Source organism: Lontra canadensis, unplaced genomic scaffold (genome assembly GCF_010015895.1).
Source record: "Lontra canadensis isolate GAN:19392208 unplaced genomic scaffold, GSC_riverotter_1.0 scaffold155, whole genome shotgun sequence".
Taxonomy (NCBI): domain Eukaryota; kingdom Metazoa; phylum Chordata; class Mammalia; order Carnivora; family Mustelidae; genus Lontra; species Lontra canadensis.
Genome location: NW_022631149.1, coordinates 2050283 through 2055180, shown reverse-complemented (window position 1 = coordinate 2055180; position 4898 = coordinate 2050283). Strand labels below are relative to the sequence as shown.

Sequence of the window (4898 nt, the reverse complement as noted above, 5' to 3'; positions counted from 1 at the left end):
CTCCTCTCCCTCATATCAGGGAGATCATATGATAGTTGTCTTTCTCCAATTGACTTATTTCGCTAAGCATGATACCCTCTAGTTCCATCCATGTTGTCGCAAATGGCAAGATTTCATTTCTTTTGATGGCTGCATAGTATTCCATTGTATATATATACCACATCTTCTTTATCCATTCGTCTGTTGATGGACATCTAGGTTCTTTCCATAGTTTGGCTATTGTAGACATTGCTGCTATAAACATTCGGGTGCACGTGCCCCTTCGGATCACTACGTTTGTATCTTTAGGGTAAATACCCAGCAGTGCAATTGCTGGGTCATAGGGTAGTTCTATTTTCAACATTTTGAGGAACCTCCATGCTGTTTTCCAGAGTGGTTGCACCAGCTTGCATTCCCACCAACAGTGTAGGAGGGTTCCCCTCTCTCCGCATCCTCGCCAGCATCTGTCATTTCCGGACTTGTTAATTTTAGCCATTCTGACTGGTGTGAGGTGGTATCTCATTGTGGTTTTGATTTGTATTTCCCTGATGCCGAGTGATATGGAGCACTTTTTCATGTGTCTGTTGGCCATCTGGATGTCTTCTTTGCAGAAATGTCTGTTCATGTCTTCTGCCCATTTCTTGATGGGATTATTTGTTCTTTGGGTGTTGAGTTTGCTAAGTTCTTTATAGATTCTGGACACTAGCCCTTTATCTGATATGTCGTTTGCAAATATCTTCTCCCATTCTGTCAGTTGTCTTTTGGTTTTGTTAACTGTTTCCTTTGCTGTGCAAAAGCTTTTGATCTTGATAAAATCCCAATAGTTCATTTTTGCCCTTGCTTCCCTTGCCTTTGGCGATGTTCCTAGGAAGATGTTGCTGCGGCTGAGGTCGAAGAGGTTGCTGCCTGTGTTCTCCTCAAGGATGTTGATGGATTCCTTTCTCACATTGAGGTCCTTCATCCATTTGGAGTCTATTTTCGTGTGTGGTGTAAGGAAATGATCCAATTTCATTTTTCTGCATGTGGCTGTCCAATTTTCCCAACACCATTTATTGAAGAGGCTGTCTTTTTTCCATTGGACATTCTTTCCTGCTTTGTCGAAGATTAGTTGACCATAGAGTTGAGGGTCTATTTCTGGGCTCTCTATTCTGTTCCATTGATCTATGTGTCTGTTTTTGTGCCAGTACCATGCTGTCTTGATGATGACAGCTTTGTAATAGAGCTTGAAGTCCGGAATTGTGATGCCACCAACTTTGGCTTTCTTTTTCAATATTCCTTTGGCTATTCGCGGTCTTTTCTGGTTCCATATAAATTTTAGGATTATTTGTTCCATTTCTTTGAAAAAAATGGATGGTACTTTGATAGGAATTGCATTAAATGTGTAGATTGCTTTAGGTAGCATAGACATTTTCACAATATTTATTCTTCCAATCCAGGAGCATGGAACATTTTTCCATTTCTTTGTGTCTTCCTCAATTTCTTTCATGAGTACTTTATAGTTTTCTGTGTATAGATTCTTAGTCTCTTTGGTTAGGTTTATTCCTAGGTATCTTATAGTTTTGGGTGCAATTGTAAATGGGATGGACTCCTTAATTTCTCTTTCTTCTGTCTTATTGTTGGTGTAGAGAAATGCGACTGATTTCTGTGCATTGATTTTATATCCTGACACATTACTGAATTCCTGTACAAGTTCTAGCAGTTTTGGAGTGGAGTCTTTTGGGTTTTCCACATATAGTATCATATCATCTGCGAAGAGTGATAGTTTGACTTCTTCTTTGCCGATTTGGATGCCTTTAATTTCTTTTTGTTGTCTGATTGCTGAGGCTAGGACTTCTAGTACTATGTTGAATAGCAGTGGTGATAATGGACATCCCTGCCGTGTTCCTGACCTTAGCGGAAAAGCTTTCAGTTTTTCTCCATTGAGAATGATATTTGCGATGGGTTTTTCATAGATGGCTTTGATAATATTGAGGTATGTGCCCTCTATCCCTACACTTTGAAGAGTTTTGATCAGGAAGGGATGCTGTACTTTGTCAAATGCTTTTTCAGCATCTATGGAGAGTATCATATGGTTCCTGTTTTTTCTTTTATTAATGTGTTGTATCACATTGATTGATTTGCGGATGTTGAACCAACCTTGCAGCCCTGGAATAAATCCCACTTGGTCGTGGTGAATAATCCTTTTAATGTACTGTTGAATCCTATTGGCTAGTATTTTGGTGAGAATTTTTGCATCTGTGTTCATCAAGGATATTGGTCTGTAGTTCTCTTTTTTGATGGGATCCTTGTCTGGTTTGGGGATCAAGGTGAGGCTGGCCTCATAAAATGAGTTTGGAAGTTTTCCTTCCATTTCTATTTTTTGGAACAGTCTCAGGAGAATAGGAATTAGTTCTTCTTTAAATGTTTGGTAGAATTCCCCCGGGAAGCCGTCTGGCCCTGGACTTTTGTTTGTTTGGAGATTTTTGATGACTGTTTCAATCTCCTTACTGGTTATGGGTCTGTTCAGGCTTTCTATTTCTTCCAGGTTCAGTTGTGGTAGTTTATATGTTTCTAGGAATGCATCCATTTCTTCCAGATTGTCAAATTTGTTGGCATAGAGTTGCTCATAATATGTTCTTATAATTGTCTGTATTTCTTTGGTGTTAGTTGTGATCTCTCCTCTTTCATTCATGATTTTATTTATTTGGGTCCTTTCTCTTCTCTTTTTGATAAGTCTGGCCAGGGGCTTATCAATCTTATTAATTCTTTCAAAGAACCAGCTCCTAGTTTCGTTGATTTGTTCTATTGTTTTTTTGGTTTCTATTTCATTGATTTCTGCTCTGATCTTTATGATTTCTCTTCTCCTGCTGGGTTTAGGGTTTCTTTCTTGTTCTTTCTCCAGCTCCTTTAGGTGTAGGGTTAGGTTGTGTACCTGAGACCTTTCTTGTTTCTTGAGAAAGGCTTGTACCGCTATATATTTTCCTCTCAGGACTGCCTTTGTTGTGTCCCACAGATTTTGAACTGTTGTATTTTCATTATCATTTGTTTCCATGAATTTTTTCAATTCTTCTTTAATTTCCTGGTTGACCCATTCATTCTTTAGAAGGATGCTGTTTAGTCGCCATATATTTGGGTTCTTTCCAAATTTCCTCTTACGATTGAGTTCTAGCTTCAGAGCATTGTGGTCTGAAAATATGCAGGGAATGATCCCAATTTTTTGATAACAGTTAAGACCTGATTTAGAACCAAGGATGTGATCTATTCTGGAGAATGTTCCATGTGCACTAGAGAAGAATGTGTATTCTGTTGCTTTGGGATGAAATGTTCTGAATATATCTGTGATGTCCATCTGGTCCAGTGTGTCATTTAAGGCCTTTATTTCCTTGTTGATCTTTTGCTTGGATGATCTGTCCATTTCAGTGAGGGGAGTGTTAAAGTCCCCTACTATTATTGTATGATTGTCGATGTGTTTCTTTGATTTTGTTATTAATTGGTTTATATAGTTGGCTGCTCCCACGTTAGGGGCATAGATATTTACAATTGTTAGATCTTCTTGTTGGACAGATCCTTTGAGTATGATATAGTGTCCATCTTCATCTCTTATTATAGTCTTTGGTTTAAAATCTAAGTGATCTGATATAAGGATTGCCACTCCTGCTTTCTTCTGATGTCCATTAGCATGGTAAATTATTTTCCACCCCCTTACTTTAAATCTGAAGGTGTCTTCAGGTTTAAAATGAGTTTCTTGTAGGCAACATATAGATGGGTTTTGTTTTTTTATCCATTCTGATACCCTGTGTCTTTTGATTGGGGCATTTAGCCCATTAACATTCAGGGTAACTATTGAGAGATATGAATTTAGTGCCATTGTATTGCCTGTAAGGTGACTGCTATTGTATATTGTTTCTGTTCCTTTCTGATCTACTACTTTTAGGTTCTCTCTTTGCTTAGAGGACCCCTTTCAATATTTCCTGTAGAGCTGGTTTGGTGTTTGCAAATTCTTTCAGTTTTTGTTTGTCCTGGAAGCTTTTAATCTCTCCTTCTATTTTCAATGATAGCCTAGCTGGATATAGTATTCTTGGCTGCATGTTTTTCTCGTTTAGTACTCTGAATATATCATGCCAGCTCTTTCTGGCCTGCCAGGTCTCTGTGGATAAGTCTGCTGCCAATCTAATATTTTTACCATTGTATGTTACAGACTTCTTCTCCCGGGCTGCTTTCAGGATTTTCTCTTTGTCACTAAGACTTGTAAATTTTACTATTAGGTGAGGGGTGTGGACCTATTCTTATTGATTTTGAGTGGGGTTCTCTGAACCTCCTGGATTTTGATGCTTGTTCCCTTTGCCATATTGGGGAAATTCTCTCCAATAATTCTCTCCAATATACCTTCTGCTCCCCTCTCTCTTTCTTCTTCTTCTGGAATCCCAATTATTCTAATGTTGTTTCGTCTTATGGTGTCACTTATCTCTCGAATTCTGCCCTCGTGGTCCAATAGTTGTTTGTCCCTCTTTTGTTCAGCTTCCTTATTCTCTGTCATTTGGTCTTCTATATCGCTAATTCTTTCTTCTGCCTCATTTATCCTAGCAGTGAGAGCTTCCATTTTTGATTGCACCTCATTAATAGCTTTTTTGATTTCAACTTGATTAGATTTTAGTTCTTTTATTTCTCCAGAAAGGGCTTTTATATCTCCCGAGAGGGTTTCTCTAATATCTTCCATGCCTTTTTCGAGCCCAGCTAGAACCTTGAGAATCGTCATTCTGAACTCTAAATCTGACATATTACCAATGTCTGTATTGATTAGGTCCTTAGCCTTTGGTACTGCCTCTTGTTCTTTTTTTTGTGGTGAATTTTTCCGCCTTGTCATTTTGTCCAGATAAGAGTATATGAAGGAGTAAGTAAAATACTAAAAGGGTGGCAACAACCCCAGGAAAATATGCTTT

The 4898-nt window shown here is 38.4% G+C and overlaps 1 protein-coding gene across 5 annotated transcripts in view; it reads right to left on the bottom strand.

The window, feature by feature from the left end:
- The window catches only part of DOCK11 (dedicator of cytokinesis 11), a 193871-nt gene that overhangs the window by 120450 nt on the left and 68523 nt on the right, over positions 1 to 4898 (bottom strand). The window lies entirely within an intron of this gene.